Source organism: Leuciscus leuciscus (assembly GCF_965113295.1).
Source record: "Leuciscus leuciscus genome assembly, chromosome: 14".
In the NCBI taxonomy this organism is placed as follows: Eukaryota; Metazoa; Chordata; class Actinopteri; order Cypriniformes; family Leuciscidae; genus Leuciscus; species Leuciscus leuciscus.
Genome location: NC_138738.1, coordinates 3,712,858 through 3,730,671, shown reverse-complemented (window position 1 = coordinate 3,730,671; position 17,814 = coordinate 3,712,858). Strand labels below are relative to the sequence as shown.

The 17,814-nt window shown below is 36.5% G+C and overlaps 1 long non-coding RNA gene across 3 annotated transcripts; it reads right to left on the bottom strand.

Moving 5' to 3' along the window:
• On the bottom strand, positions 1–8,372 carry LOC309474194. 3 transcript variants are annotated; one of them, XR_014197222.1, is made up of 3 exons: positions 8,257–8,271; positions 3,506–7,789; positions 1–2,066 (listed from the first exon to the last, which is right to left on the bottom strand). It is a non-coding gene; the product is annotated as an uncharacterized lncRNA (long non-coding RNA). The 3 variants fall into 3 exon arrangements; XR_014197221.1 differs by having other exon boundaries at positions 2–2,066; positions 3,506–7,508; positions 8,257–8,372; XR_014197223.1 differs by lacking the exon at positions 8,257–8,271 and having other exon boundaries at positions 6–2,066; positions 3,506–4,845; positions 4,940–5,084.
• Between the last annotated feature and the right edge of the window lie 9,442 nt (positions 8,373–17,814).

The following is a 17,814-nucleotide window of genomic DNA, read 5'->3' as shown; positions in this document are numbered from 1 at the left end:
CGCCACAAAATGTATGTTTATAATAATTTATTTCCCTCGGTCTTCCAGCTCGCTATAGTGCATTCTGGGATTGCCTTATCCACAAAGGACACCTTAGATTCTGGCAAAATTAAGGTATTTTATCGAGCTGAACAGTTGTGTGTGCTCATGATGCATAATAATGTTGTCTAGGTAGGCAGCTCACTATGTTTCAAGTGTTTCTCAGGGGCTGTTTCTATCTGGTACTATGACCTCGTTTGACATTTTTCTTGGATCTTAAAAGGACTGTTTGTTATTCCATCACAGTATATGGTCCACGTCTCACTGAAGTCCATGGATCATTACACAAAGTAATGGCTATGTCAACATGAGGCTAAATCTTCATGTCTTGTGAGAGATAATATGGAAAGCAAAGGAAAGGAGCTCTACAGTATTATATAAACTCTCTCCTTCAGCAGAGAGCAGATTCATGTATATATCTACTATACATATATATACAGAACTCCATCATATCTGTGATTAAAATACCATTTGGTATAATGTATTTGGCAATGGCATGTTTGTGATAATATAGTGATTTCAAGAAAACTATCTGCATGCTTATCAGCGGAAGTGTTTCAGTTTCCCTATAACCTCGATCTTGTGGTTTAACACAAAGGTACTCATTTTTTATTCCACCTCAGCTGTCGACATTTCCCCGTGTGTTCAAACCTACTCAACTTTTATTTGAACCTTCATTTAGTTGTAGAAAGAGAATAGATCATACTTTTGTGCACAACATGCTACTTATTTTCTTCTGATATTTTACAAAAGCTTAATTCAAGAAAATATTTGACTGATATGATGTCTAAATCATAGTTTTTGCTTTAGTTTATACCTTTTAATTAATATTATTTATTTATTTTGGTTAATGTACACTGATGCATCACAAACAATAAGTCCAATAAACAATGGATGAAATTTGATTTCTCTGTCAAATTAAGTTCTTTTAGTATTTTTTAATCCTAATTAGGTGCCATTTTTAATAAGAAAAGCCATTATTGCTGCGGTACTAAAGCATTGTAAGTTGGAGGAACTGTTAACATTTTTCAGCACACTTGATTGATATGTGCCAGTGTTATTAAATGTATTGTTACCATTAAGAAAGAGAGTAAATATAGTCCTACCTGCTCATTTAAAGTGAGATGACACTTCACTTCCCACATCTGAATTAGTAAAACTGTCATCTGCACCACTGTCTACCAACGCAGGGTGTTTAAGCCCACGGTTGTGCAGTGGTACAAATCCAGAGGCCTTTTAACACACAAAAATAGAAATTCTAAACAGGAAGTGCCTGTTGACCTTGTTTGTGCATGCACTAAGTTCAGCGCTTATCAATGCGATAGCTGTTTTGCAAACAGACACAGCTTACAACATTTGGCACTATGGTTGCAAAAATAGAGCGTTTCCAGAGCAGATAAAAAGGGGAAATTTCCCTTCGAATTTGGTATCACAATTGTTCACACTTGTTAAGTAGGCCTCACGGTATAATACAAGCACATAAAGTGTAATTTCTGCACAACTATCACCACCTATTAGAATTGCAAAAATAATAATTGCTTTCAAATAGGTTTCCCAAACAACTCTATGCACGTTTCATTCGGCCAGACGAACAGATAGTCCTCAAACTCACGCCATTGGTCGAGAAGGTCAGGATTCTCAAACAAGCCGTTTTGAAAGAGTCTAAGTGTTATTTTTCAGGGGAAATCAACCTCTTAACAACTTACTCGTTGTTACATTAAGCTAGGATAGCAGAGCGTATTTAACATTGAAAAGTACAGCTTTAAATGAACATGCAGCATGTGCATGAAAACGCCATGTGCTTTGAAAGAAACTACTCTAACACATAACTTGATCTGTTAACGTTTCTGTTGATGCATGTGAGACAAATGTGATCTGATCTGCTACGAAATAAGACCTTGAACCACAATAGCAACAAATACCTGCTCTGGTTAATGTCAGGCAGCTCTAAGTTCCTGGGTTCGGCTGATATCCTCTTTTTCTCCATAACGTGATGCTGTTTATTGCTTCTGAATTGCAGATGATTACTGAAATATTTTTCCAGATAAAGGTACTGTGACTTTGTTTCTGGTTACCACACCGACACAGAGAGAAAGAGTGAAGAGAGAGAGGGAGGGAGCACAAAAATAGCAGGAAGTAGAGAGGGCAGGCCAGAGAAGAAAAAAATCATCAAGTAACGTGACAAGTTCATCTGAGGATAGTGAGGGAGGGGTGGAGGAAGTGTTTTCATTTTTTTTATCTATCTCTCCACCCACCACCTTATTGCTTTTTTTTTTCTTTTTTTTTTCTTACTTGGTTTTCTCTTTGTATAGTGTTCAGTGCAGCTTTCATTTACATCTTCTCTAAAAGAATTACAATTCTTTGTTGACGGTGTTAATGAACTAAAAGTAGTTGGACTAACAAAACATGAGCCGCTTTGGAATGGAAACGTAATGTATAATCAAACTGCATAAATAATCTTCAAATGTTCATTCGTAGATGAAACAAAGAAACTTGAAGTGTGTGTGTTTTAATATTATTTGTATTATTACTTTTTGTTGTTTATATAATTATGGTGATTAAAAATAAATTGTAAATTTACAGTGGTGTCAAATTGAAAATCTGGATTTTAAAAAACAGCTATATTAGATTATAACTTAAGAAGCATTTGCTCTATATATTTATTGTTTTATATTGATTATTAGTTGTATTTTTATTTATTTTTTATTTGTAATATTAATTTGTATTATATTTATATACTTAATTTTAAAGTCTCGTTCTTTTGCTCTCGATCTTATTTAGCATATTCTTCTCTGTGGTCTCAGTTTCAGTCCTATCTAAGGCTCAGTTCCTCTCAACATGGCAGACGAGGTACAGATTTGTATGTGGTGTACCACTTAACAGCCAGAAGTAAAGAATGATTATGATATAAAGCATTTTTGGATCAGTTCTAGTAATATTGTAAGATACATTTTTCTTCTCCCGATGTAGTTTGGCAAAGCACTGCTCTTTGTTTTGAAGGCCTCAGACGTGTAACTTAGCACAATAGAGAGTAGTTTAGCTTTATAATGGTCTTTATAATAACACAATATTACTGTAAATGGAAAAACGCATGTTTGTTTAGCCTCTGAAAACTGTTTATTGAAAGCTATTATGCGAACAAGTTGTATATAAAAAGAAACAGTGGTCACGCACGGACACAAGACAAACAAGGCATAAAAACATGCAAAATCACTAGCCGCCCGTTATATTTGTGGTTTATTTAACAATACTTTGTGTTTTTTTTAAATAAAAAATGTGTTTAATGTCTCATCCAACAGAAACGAAAGACACTTTTATAATGGCGGCAGCAGATAAAAGACATGTGCTGGAGGAAGACGAGGATGAGGAGAAGCGAAAGTCTGTTAAAGAAAATTATGTTATTGCAACACGAGAAAGTAAAAAATGCAAGATTGACATTCAAACAAAAATAAAATGCTGGAAGTACCTGTGTAAAGAGATTTTTTTTTGTCGCAGGACGGCGCGGGAGACTCCCGATGGGGTAAAGTACAACTCTACGACGATCGAAAAATACAATAAAAACCAGCAGGGAGGAAGAAAGAAGAGGAGAGACCGTTTCCATGTCACTCGCAAGACAAGGGGAAAAGCAGAGAGAGGTGTGCGAGCGAACAGTCCTTCTCACACAAGCCCTTGCCAACGCTGAGCAGATTCAGCTATGCCCTCCTATTCGCCTGCCCACTTCAGCCCCGCTGCCAAAAGAGCGAGAGAAAGAAGGAGAGAGAGGTCACAACAGCATGAGAAAGGAAAAGAAAACAAGGCGGCTACTTTTGCTGCCACCTTTCACCATTCATCTGTTGTTGTTGGGTTAGCAGTCAGTCCTCCATGTTTAAGACCTCTATAGGAGTTGGCATGAAATGCAAAACACCGTCACCTGGCTCGGGCCCGAAAGCGGGGAGTGGAACTTGGTCCAAAACCAAGCGAAATAAGCAAATCTCAACCAGGAGCGTGTCGTTGCACAAATGTCGATATGAGGTACATGTACTTACTCAGTCCCAGACAGCATCAAAGATCTGACACACGTCCTGAAATAGAGTTAAGTCTCCCCAAAGAAGTCTTTTGTCAGCATTTGGCATCCGTCCTAGGTATTACAAGCCTTTCGATTCCTCTTTTTCAGAAGTCATTGCAGCATCTTTAGCTGTCCTGCCATTGCCTGCATTTTTCTTGCGGTATACTTTAAGATTTAATCATAGGCGTTTGTGCACATCAACTTTTGTTAGAGCCTCTGCATTGTGCATGTTCAAACTGAATCAAAGGTTCAAGTAAGGAAAGTTCACGATCGTCAGCTTTTCCAGGTAAAACAAGCAAAAAAAAAAAATCTGAAGAGTTTGAGTCCTCAAAGAGTTCTTGCTGTGCTGAAGCGAGAGGACGGAGTGAGAAAGTTCAACCCGAGGCGTCGGGACAAAGAGAGCAAGACAGTGACTTGTCACAGCACTTGTGCTGAAAGTTTGTGGTAACGCTGCTCTGCTCAGCTGTAGAGAAAGCGCGTCCCAGCCAGAACGCTCTGAAATAATCCAGTGTCACCCTGCCAAAAAGTGTGCCACCCCTTTCCTGACGGGGCAGAAATGGTGACAGAGAGGGAGAGAAAGAGTTGCAATCGCCCTGTCTTTTTTCAGGCATTGTCATGGGCAGCACAGAGTGTGACGTCAGCGCCCTCCTTACGTCCTTTTGTTATTTGTCCATTTATTTCTCACCATACTGTCCTCATGTTGCATTTTCTCCCACTTTTGCTCTCTCGGGTAAAAGAAAGAACCATTTCTTGACGCCTGACTAGAGAGAGAGAGAGAGAGAGAGAGAGAGAGAGAAAGAGAGACACGGATATAAATAAAGCACAAGTGAATAGAGAAAGAGAAGCTGTCCTTACAAATCTCTCAGCCTGTCTTCCTGCCTTCCGACCCGAGCGCTTGTAAAACTTTCAGCTGTGGCGTCCAGGGCCGGCCTCCATTGGCAGCGGTTCAAGAAGAGGGCTGGCTGCATCTAAAGGAAGACGAGCTTGTGGCGAGAGAGAGAGCGAGAGAGAGAGAGAGAGAGCGAGAGAGAGCGAGAGAGAGCGAGAGAGAGCGAGAGAGAGAGAGAGAAAGGGGGTCGGGCTGGTACCCATGAGGAGGGTGCCGGTGCGGACAGTAGGTCAGGGTAAGGGGGGCGGCAGAGGTAATGCATGTGCCAGCAGGAACAGCTCTGGGAGTTCAGACAGGGAGCATGAACCAGAGTAGAAAGAGGACGATATACATCCCAGAGTTCTCAATAACCAGTGATGCTCTGAACTCCACACATAAAAATAAAGCTTCCAAAAGGGTGTTTTCCATTGAAGAAAAATGTTGGGTTCCAGAAAAATCCTTTCAGTGAAGAATTCTCAAAAGAACCCCTTTTTCTCTTATAGTGTTAAGTAACATTTGAATAATCTAAATACATTTTTTTTTTTTTTTTTTTTGGAATGAAAAAGGTTCCATGGATGTTAAAGGATCTTCATGGAACCATCAATGCCAATAATAATAATAAAAAAAGTTATTGGCACTTCTGTGCAGCTTCTGCAAAGCAACATTACACATATTCTAAAAAAGAACCACTTCTCTTGATGAAACAAGATCTGTGTGTTGCAGGGTTCTGCACTATTTAGATTTGATTTGGTAATCCAGTTCAATTTCTGTATTTGAAATAAGGATGAAAAAGGGTCACACAATTGCAATTTCAATCGGAATATTATAGAATCAAAATTAATTGAAATTTACAGAAATGTAGGCTATATAACAGCAACATTTACCAATTTGATGAAAAATACAGTAAAAACAGTAATATTTGTGAAATCTGAATTTTTTGCATCAGAGATCATTCTAATATGCTGATTTGCTGCTCAAAAAAACATTTCTGATTATCATCAATGTTGAAAACAGTTGTGCTGCTTCATATTTGTGTGGAAACGATGATACTTTTCCAGGATTCTTTGATGAACAGAAAGTTCAAAAGAACAGCATTGATTTTTTGTAACATTATAAATGTCTAACTGTCATATTTGATCAATTTAATGCCTCCTTGCTGAATAAAAGTTTTTTTTTTTTTTTTATCATACTGACCCCAAACTTTTGAACAGTAATGCAGACCAAAAAATCCCAAACTCAGTGCCCAGGAAGAAAAGATGCCAAAGCATGTATCAACTGTCAATTGCGATTGAACTCAGTGGGGCCGCTGACAGATGTTTCCCTCAGATATACTGTATTAGAACCCGTTGATCAGGAAAGCAGTCTTTAAAAACAGTGTTTAAACTTTTCAGAAACTCAACCTAATAGTGCCTTCGTGTTGCATATTAAACAGCAAGTATTTTAAAGGGGTGGTTGATTATGATTTCACTTTTCTAACTTTAGTTAGTATGTAATGTTGCTGTTTGAGCATAAACAACATCTGGAAAGTTACAACGCTTCAAAGTTTAAAGCAAAGAGGGATATTTGCTTTTAAAGAAATTGCTTTTTAAGGACTACAACAAACGGCTGGTATAGAGACTACACGACATTCCTCCAGGGTTAGTGACATCACCAACCCTAGAATTTACATAACCCCGCCCCCAGAACACGATTTATATATTATCAAGACAGAATATGCTAATCAATGACTAGAAGATAACTAAGCTACATAAATTCATCAACTAACCATTCAGAAATGTCCTGTTTCTTCTACATGTTGTCACTTCTTCTTGAGTCTCGTCTCCATTGTCTGAAACCGGTTTGAACATAAAAGGCTAAAGGTTTTAGACATTTTCAGTGCATGTCTGTGTGAGTGCAAGCTGTTGAAGCTCCGCCCCCTGTGCCAGCAGCAGCTCATTTGCATTTAAAGGAACAGACACAAAAACGGTGCGTTTTCGCTCACCCTCAAAAAGTGGGTGACAATTTTAACATGCTATATAAAAATATCTGTGGGGTATTTTGAGCTAAAACTTCACATACACACTCTGGGGCATCAAAGAGTTATTTTACATCTTGTGAAAAGGGCATTATACCACCCCTTTAATATAGGAAAATAACATATATCAGCCTTAAATGTTGTTGGTGTTTATTTTTATCTCAGTGCTCCATTCCACCTTCAACACCTCAGTGCTGCCTGCGACCCCATCTGACCACGCTGTAGATGGCAAATTGGCTCTGATAGACCGTTAGTCCTGCCTTTTTCTGGGAGATCTCGCCAAATGGCCCCAACTGCCTTAATGACAATTAATGGCTGTAGCTGTAGGACGGCTGCTGGGGAACTGTCCTAGGCGTGTTACTGGAGCGCTGGGGTAACGCTGCGGGGTCGAATCGCCTGCTCGGCGCCAACAGCTGAAGGACACGGACTCTCCCGCAGGAGCCATTACAGTCCCAGAGTCCCACCACACTGATGTCATCCTGTGCAACAGAATGCTGAAGAGATCCAAAGTTCTGTTCACTTCCCCCATCTCTGTGCAGTGACTTTAATGTGAAATAAGGACACAATGAAAGCTACTTGCTATATATCGTCAGAGGCTTTTCACCTGCTTTGCAAGAGTATGATTGGACAAGAGTGGTAACTTTGCACATTTTTCATTTACACTTAAAATAACTGAGAAAAAAACTTTGCAAGATGTTTCAGCAGGGATTTCTTTTGTAACATTGTTTGTGCAAGACCTGTCCTGATATGACATTGTAATGGATTTGAGTTTGACATTTTCTGCTTAGATTATACACTTTTGTTATGCAAAGTTGACAAAAGCCTTGATTAAAAGTTTTGAAAAAGTAAAAAAAAAATTAAAAAGGCAAATAGACAGACAGATAGATAGATAGATAGATAGATAGACAGATAGATAGATAGATAGATAGATAGATAGATAGATAGATAGATAGATAGATAGATAGATAGATAGATAGATAGATAGATAGATAGATAGATAGATAGATAGATTATTCTTTTGAGGGTTGCTGGATGGTTTCTGATCTTTCTTCAATATGTCTATTTTTTTTTTTAAAGTGCTGATTTTTTGTAAATTATCGCTGATAAATTCAATTTGGAAAAGTTATAACACAGCTCTCCAGAACAAGCTGATTTTAGGTACCATTCCAGTCTGTAGCACATGCAATTTTTAAGTACATCATGTTGCAGTGCAACTCTTGAAGCAGACTTAAGTTTAACTACATGTACTGTTTATGCATAATTCATAAGCATGAGCATAAGAAACGGTACCTGAAATGCTCTAATATCCACACTACCAATCTTGCATTACAGATCATGTTTCTATTTTTCTTTTGGTGCGATGTCAGAGGTTCCCGAGGGCATTATCACATGATGTTTGAGAGTCTTTCTGGGTAATCAGTCCCTGACAAAACCGCACAAGTTTGAGTTAACTGTTCATTGACCAGCTGGTGACAATTTGGCATAGTTATTGCATTACACAAAAGGGACCGTGCAAAAGTAAAGACAACGGTTGAAACATGCATTAGTTGCATTAGACACTATGTTAAAAGATGATTAAAGGGATAGTTCACACAAAAAAATGTATTTCTGTCATTAATTACTCACCCTCATGTTGTTCCAAACCCGTAAGACCTAATGGTTAGGGATTTGAATGAAATCCATCAAATCTAGCGATGAGTATTATGTGGGATGAGCCAGAAAACTGCACTTTAGAAACTCTGTATACATTTTTAAAAAACACTCTGAAAACCTTAGCAGCTGCTTTGCAACACCCTGGTAACCATACAATGCATCAGAGTAACATTAGCCCCATATTAAAAAAGCACTCCGAACTTAATAGCTGCATAGCAACACCCTGGTAACCATACAATGCAGAGTAACATTAGCCACATATTAAAAAAGCACTCAGAACTTAACAGCTGCATAGCAACACCCTGGTAACCATACAATGCATCAGAGTAAAATTAGCCACATATTTAAAAAGAACTCAGAACTTAACAGCTGCATAGCAACGCCCTGGTAACCACTCAGAACATTCTATTAACTCCATAGCAACACACTAAAAACACTGAGAACAACCACAAATTGCTCAAAACCTGACAATAGTTTAGAACATAACATAAGGCACCACATAGCAATGCCACATAGCACATAGCATAGCAATGCCCTGGTAACCACCTAGAACATCTTAGTAATGGCATAGCAACATGCTAAAAATGCTCAAAATACCCTAAGAACTGCATAGCAACACACTATACCTTAGCAACTGCATAGCAATGCCCTGGCAACCAACCAGCACATCCTAGTAACTGCAGACAAACATGCTAAAAACCACTCAGACCTTAGCAGCTGCATGGCAACGCCCTGGCAACCACCCAGAACACTTTATTCACCACATAGCAACATGGTAAAAGAGTAGGGCAGGATTTGCACGGGCAGTACCACTATAGTTTAAAATCTTTGCTTCCCATACTATTATCCTGTGTTCTGGCAGGGGCGACTGCATCAGGGGAAAACTCATAAAGGAGATCAGCAGGGCACTTTAATACTGTACTTTCCTCTGTGTGTTCATCTGGCGGTGTATCCTTGACCTATGCATTTGTTTTACAGTGAGACAGTTTCCTGTTGCCTTCTGTTTAGTTTGAGTCACGTTCAGCACACACACACACACATATCCCTCAGGAGCATGTGCACTCCTCTGACCCACATCTCCATGGGTTGTCCTCATTGTGTGTGATTGTGAAGACAGGATGGTGAGTGTGTGTGAGTAATAAACCCACTGGAGTGACGTCATGTCCTTAAGTCACACAGTTGCAGCTGTGTACTCCGTTTTTCTGCTTATGCATTATTTAATCTTATCAGTTTCAATAAAATATCATATATAACTTAAATAAGTAAATAAACAGTTGTACTATAAATCACTGTTAGTCTGTATCTCAGAGGTTAAAGAGGAGCATTTCAGCCGTCCAGTTTCATATATAAAATTGGTTATACACAATACAGTTTCATCATAAACTGCACTGTGTCTTTAAGATCTTGAGCTCCACCTCTTAACCTCTTTTTCTGAGTTCACTGGCCCTCCTTGAGCTCTGAGATCCGGAGCCATGAACAGGAAGATGAGGGGAACAGCGCCATCTTGCCACCGGAAGAAGCACTGCAAGGGTGAACAATCGTCAAAAAGTTTCATCTGGATCAGAATTATCTAGATTTGGAAATCCCATGATTTGCTATCCAGCAGCAGGTAATCCATCTCACTTTTGTGCTGGTTTTTCAAAGCAAAATGGGATTGGATCACCCTGATGCAATGGATCCAAATCGGGTACCATTTCACAATGTAGGTTGCTATAAAGAACCAAAGGTATAGAAGAGTCCATATGGGTCACTTTAGGCCAGGGTAGGATCAGAGAGGCTAGCAATAACGGGCTAGCTTTGAAAGAAGATCCTGAAAAGAGTCTGAAAAGCGTCACGGGGCGGCAGTAAAATTACCTCATGTCTCAAAGCACATAACATTACAATAATAATGAACGTAAACAAACTTGCAGAGCTCTAGTTGTACCACCTGACTGTTGCAGATTCATTCCAGCGTTGATAGTGTTGACATTGAAACGGAAAACCGAGTCTGAGGATGTGAACAGTTCTGGATTGCCATCTCGTAATTACGGTTATGACATGGCGTGAACACAGCATAAGCTCGTTGTTTTGGTTCAGAAGGAACTATTAAAGGTGTTTGTGGCGCTCGGTGACTGTGTGTCTACAACTCTGCATAGCCTCATGAAATGCGCTGATGGCGTGTAATGTATGTGCCATGTAAATACATCGGTTGACAGGCAGGTAGGACATCCTATCATTGCATTCAGACCAAATGCAATGATTGGACGAAAAATGTTTTGGTCCTGAGACTTCCACAAAAGTTATATGTACATTGTTTAATATTTAGACCATCTTCTATTATTAGTTGATATCAGGATGTGAAGAGAGTTTCAACCAGAATAACAAAAAGATTATGAAAAAATTGTTTAAGTGCTTTTGTTTGAAGAGAAAGAAAACAACATAAACAAACAAACATGCCTATTCAATTTTCAATTTCCTTTAAACAAACAGACTCTTACGGAGGCACTAAAGGGATATGGTGATTAAAAAAAAAAAATTGAAATGGGAGAAGAAATATTTTGCGTTCTCTCGCAAAAGTTTTGCGTTCCCTTCTAGAAACTTTGCGTTAATTTGTAAGGAACTCAAGTTTTTAGGGTGAATGCAAAGTTTATTGGGGGAACGCATAACATAGCAAGAGAACGCAAATGCATTTGCCTCCCATCCTTTAGGGTTTCCGTAGAATATACATTCAATAAGGGATGCAGCTGTTACAAACTACTTTCAACTGGTTCATCTCATTTGATCATGCCAATGTAGTTTATACAGTAATTAAAAAAACACTTAAATGTCACTTATTTTTTATGTTTGATATTGACAGCTGTTTGGGGGATAAGGCTTATTTTATTGCACTAAAGTCTCTTTTTGTTAATTTACTGAACTGAAAGGCTTAATAGGTATCCAAATGTCTACTTCTACTTTATTATTTTAACGGTTAAACTACCGGTGATCAAGAGCAAAATGAAAATATAAATGTGTGTATATTAGCCTACATGATACAAATATTGTATTTTCTTTTCTTTCTTTCTTTTTTTTTTACCAGTTTTAGGCCCGGTTTCACAGACAGGGCTTAGATTAACCAGGATTAGGCCTTAGTTTAATTAAGATATTTAAGTAGCTTTTATAAACGTGCCTTGGAAAAAAACATTACTGATGTGCATCTGGAGACAAAACAATAGCACTGACATATTTTAAGATATGTAGTGCAAGTTGCTTTCAGTTAAAACAGCTCAAACATGCATTTTAGTCTGGGACTTGTCTGTGAAACATGGGGGTTAAAGTTTTATTACATTTTTGTTTCTGAAATCCACCCTTCTGTTGGGATCAGGATAATCCTCTTTTTTATATATATCAAAGGTATCCCAATCTTACTAAAAACTGACGATTTGATCAAAACCAAGGTTGGATTTTGTGACCTTTTTCAGAACAACCCATTTTCAATATTTGATCCAATCCAATAATAATTAATTTAATTTGCTCCAACATTATTTCCTGAAAAGGATATTTGTCTAAATAAATATTATTAATATAAATATAATGTAAACAGATTCTAACCATGCACTTTCTACATTTACAATATTGTCACTGTTAAGATGCACTATCTTTAATTGCCTGTAGGTGGTGCAATATAATCATTCTAACAAGACCTTCATCTTGAGTGGTAATTAAGATAAACACTAACTAGCAATCATACTACTCTCAATTACAGAGAGGGGATATTAAATTACTTCTCATATAAACTATTTTGTATTGTTATTTGCCTGCTAAAATAATGCCAACTAAAATAAATGACACTTCAAAAATATATGCATTTAGTGTGAAATACAGAGATAATAAGTTGTTCAAATCTTAAAATGTTTAGTTTAAACAATGTGGATGCTGCAAAAATAGTGTGATGGTAAAAATGAAAGGTAGGCCTTACTTCCTACTTATGAATATTTGATATATTGAGATATTAATTCCACTATTCCTCTAGCGCACCAGCGGCCTTCATGACCTGCTTTTCCACAGGCCAAGTACAGCTAAACCAATAAGAGGAAAATTCTCTACAATTTCCCCCAGCGATAAGCTCCACATCCTGCGGACTGGTTCTGTTCCAGACGGCTTTCACACCTCGTGATTGACAGATACTCTGGCCTAAACCTGCTTCAGCTCACGGAAGTGTACTATCAAAGGTCACAACAACAGTAGTCTCATCTGTGAATGAGCAAGCACCTTGTCTTCACAAAAATGCACAAATGAAATTACAATATCTTTTTTGTTCACAAACAATAGGCCTGATGTAAATGTGTATTTTGAGACTTTATTAAATGTTTGATTGTATCAGTTGATGGTATCATATGGTAATTATGACAACATGTATCACATTATTTGCATTATATTTCAAAGAATGCTATGGAATCCATCCAAAAAAAACCTGTACCGGTAGTAAGATAGCTCTAATAAACAGGTCAACATTGGTGAACTGTACGTGTGTGTGTGTGTGTGTGTGTGTGTGTGTGTGTGTGTGTGTGTGTGTGTGTGTGTGTGTGTGTGTGTGTGTGTGTGTGTGTGTGTGTGTGTGTGTGTGTGTGTGTGTGTGTGTGTGTGTGTGTGTGTGTGTGTGTGTGTGTGTGTGTGTGTGTGTGTGTGTGTGTGTGTGTGTGTGTGTGTGTGTCAGCAGGGGAAGTGTCAAAAACACATGACTCCTTCAACTTTACCAGACACTTCATCAAGCCAGCAACAGGTGAGGTATATATTCACCAGTAATGTGGATCTAATTGTCTAGTCTGTCTAATTGAAAGAAATCCCAGTATTTACATCAATTAGACTAATGTGCATTTATATGATGACTGGCTCTGTACATTTATTGTTGTTAAATATGTTCATCCCGCCTGATGTTCAGCTGAAGGTCTACTGTACATCACATGCAGATGCTGATCTAGATCTTTTTAGGCCAGATGACAATATTTCATGATTTTACTCAAAATAATTAAACTTTAATTAAATTAAATTAAAAGAGAAATAGATAAATAAACAAATACAATGTCAATAAAAAAAATAAAATAAGAATGAACATAAACAATTACATACATAAATGAATAAAGAAAAAATGAAATGAATTATATTTTCTTTATATATATATATATATATATATATATATATATATATATATATATATATATATATATATATATATATATATATATATATATATATAGTTTGGCTGGATAGCTATAAAAAAATAAAAAAATAACAGAATATATCCATAATCATAAAATTATCTATTAATATTTTTTATTTTATTTTATTTTTTAATTTTTTTGCAATTTCAAGTGAAGTGTCTCATCATTATCTGTTAAGTGGGAAAAATAGAGGACTTTTTATTTCTCAGTATTAATCAATCTTGAGAGGTTTATGTGGATATATGTCCATGGCCATGCTCATGTATTCATTGAAAACAATAAGTAAAGGCAAAAAGGTGATTAAAATGGATGAAAATTTTAAATAAATAAAAAATGGTCATCAACCACAGCATATAATAATACATCAAAATAAACAAAAAATAATACAGTCTTGAAGTTAATGTCCATTTGTCACATCCATCTTCTCTTTATTATTTCTTCCATTGTGAGACATTTTCATTAATGATCAGAAACCACTTAAAGTTTTAAGTACAATCCACTTGAATGTTTAAGTCATTTCAACTTAAATTACATTAAACTCTCTTGTATAACTTGTAAAAAAAAAAAAAAAGTAATTATGTAATTAAAGTTAAAAAAATGTTTCACTCATTTTGATGAGTAAAAGAAATGTAAAAACATGCTGTCATAACTTATTGATCATATAATTATTTACAGCGCCTCACAAGATCTCCACGTGCGTCCCGTCCGTCACAGAATGTCATGTCGCTTGATGTGTGTGTGAGTGTGTGTGTGTGTGTGTGTGTGTGTGTGTGTGTGTGTGTGTGTGTGTGTGTGTGTGTGTGTGTGTGTGTGTGTGTGTGTGTGTGTGTGTGTGTGTGTGTGTGTGTGTGTGTGTGTGTGTGTGTGTGTGTGTGTGTGTGTGTGTGTGTGTGTGTGAGTGTGAGTGTGTGACAGATGGGGTCAGTGCGAAAATCCTCTTAGCAACTTTCTGCTGATGGAGGTTCATTGAGTAAAGCTCCACACTTTCGCAGTAGCGAGGCCTCGCTTTGAGTTCACCTGGACTGGACACAGATTCAGGATACGGACATGTCTACGGAAAAGGTACGTTTGTTTTTATCAGCCTATAGGCTTATTATTTTTTGAATCCCTGTTGATCTAAATGTTGATTCACTAAAGGACATTTGGAGATTATCTGAATTATTTTGTTCTAAACTACATACATCTGTTATCAGAACTGATCTGACCCCACTGTATATTTTTTAACATTAATCATTTAAAAATAAAAATTACTGTCATTATCTTGTTGGTTGATGTCATATGTCTAAATCAGTGAGTTCTGGTGAGGTCAGTTCTAGTTTTTCAGGAAAGATCAGTGATTAAGTGAATAATTGTGAAGCTTGTTATGTGCCCACACACTTCCAGTCATGAATTTCACAAATATTGAGAAAAAATGTCACAAAAATGACATTTGCATGAATATTCTTTCTTCGTATTTCTTACCAAAATAGCTAGTAAGAAATGTTAGACTTTATTTATATATGTATACGGTGATATAGTCCTTATAATCATGAATTTTTTGAAATTATAGAATTATAAATGGAAATATGGAATGTCTCATTCAGTGCATGTATATGACCTACAAACCCAATTTGAGTACATTTAGGCAGCACAGATATTCGATTTAGTATAATTTTTTGGGTTGTATTTAAAGTGACTAATCTTATTTGTGACTGATTTCGAAAATATATTTGGTCAAATGTATAGAGTTTGCTGTTAATTTGATGGAAACATGATTGAATTAGGGTTTGTGTTTTCCTCCACACCTCATGACAGGGATTGACTGAGGTGACGGTATTAATAGCCTTATTCTGGCTGCGTCTTAAGTGGATCTCACACACACACACACACACACACACACACACACACACACAGACTGTCAGTACAGGCCACATTGAATATCTCATGCTTTTGGTCATTTACGAGGGTGAAAAGATGTGTGGATACATTTAACTTACACGTATGAAGACAGTCTACAATGAAAAAATGATGCATAGATATGATGTGTTTCTATAATTGACACCTTCATTCAACAACAGGATGAGTTGCATAATGTTGTTATGCATCAGATCACTGCTATCAATAGATCTAGATTATGCATTTAAAACATATTACAAATATCAACGTGCATCATAAGTGATTGTTATCTGAATAAATAATGCATAAATAAAACTTCAAATGCATGTTGATAGAAAGTGTTTTGGATTCTGTTTGACATGAATTTTTGTGCATGTTTGTGCTTCAGATTTTTCTCCCACATTTTTTTATTTTTTTATGTTCCTTTACAATTTATTAGGATGGATGAAAATAATTGACTAAAACATCTTTTATCTGTATAACTTCCGCCGCATCAGACACATCCGACAGCACATTTCAAGCAAATATATGACAATTTAGCAATTGGGTCTTTCCATGTCAAATCAACCAAATTTTGGAAACTTCCACTTTGATTTTGCTCATAGACAAACATTAGTAGTGATGAAAGCCAAAATATTAAATGAATATTTGGGTAATCCACTATTTTGTGGAGGGGGTCAAAATGACCATTTTCACCTGAGATTTGGAGCCAAATTACAGGTTGGGCGAAAATGACAGCATTATTATTTTATTTTTACACAGAGATTGGTAGGTCTATTATTGAATTCTGTTGTCTTCAGCAATCCTTGTTGAATTTTATGCCAATGGTGACATTTCAAAAAAGGGGAAAAGCACTTTTCCTTTTTCCCCCCAAAGTTTGCATGCCTGTAACTCAAGAAGTATTAAATATATCTAAAAAAAGTTTTTTCTCTGAGAATAAACCATATAGTCTTAAAAATGAGGACACAAAAAAAAGTTTGTTAAGAACCAGAATCTAAAAGGATATTGAGATATCTTTACTACTTCTTGAGTTAGTCACACAGACATTGGAAAAATTATATTTTTGACACTCATACAGGTATGCTCTATACAATTATTTTGATAGAGGGAAACAAGATACATTTCTAGTTTCAACATTATTTGTTCTTCAGACATTGTTCTTTAAAAGAAAAAGAAAAGTATCCTGTATGCAGAATGACCCATATTTGGCTTTTGACCACTGAAAATATGTTTAACAATTTACTCTTAGAGCCACATTGAGATCCCCATATCTCTGGGACTGAACCATATAGAACCTTAAAAATGAACATACCCAAAGAAAAGTTAGTTAAAACCAGAATCCAAAAACATATTGAGATATCTTTGCTACTTTTTGAGTTACAGACATATACTTAGGAAAAAACACATTTTTTAACTGTCACCGTTGGCATTGAATGCAACAAGGATAGCTAAGCACAAGATCTACCAATCTCTACGTAAAAATAAAATAATGATGCTGCCATCTTTCTAAAGTCATTTTCGCCCACCTGTAATTTGGCTTGAAATTTTAGGTGAACATTGTAATTTGACCCCCCCTCCACAAAATAGTGGATAACTCAGTAAATATTCATCCTTGGCATTTAATGTGTAGGCTTTAATTACTATTTAAGTTAGTCTTTCTTCAGAGAAAAATATTATTTGATTTGAAAATTAAAGATTTGAGCCTCTGGTTGAGGAATGACCCATTTGACTCAGACAACACTAAATAACCTATAACCATAAGTTACATAAATCCATTTACCTTGAAGAAAATGAAGTGTGCAGTAGGATGAAGAATAAGAGAGTGATAATAATGAGAGTGATATTCAGAATGTTGTTCTCTTCTTATTTGTTGCTTTCACATGCATCATTACTGGTGAGTTCTCTAATTTTCTAACAAACAAAAAAAAATCGTTGTCTGTGCTCTCACTATTCCTTCATGCCTCCCTGTTTTAGCTTGAACTTTTCGGAACAATATCTGACACTTTGCATTACTAGCATTTCTCGTGTTTATTGACTCTTCAAGATAAATCTTGATGTATTCCTCAAGTGTCTGAAAATGAATAAATGTAAATGCCTAATTTGTATCTCTCCAACATGCCATTGACAATAATGTAATTTT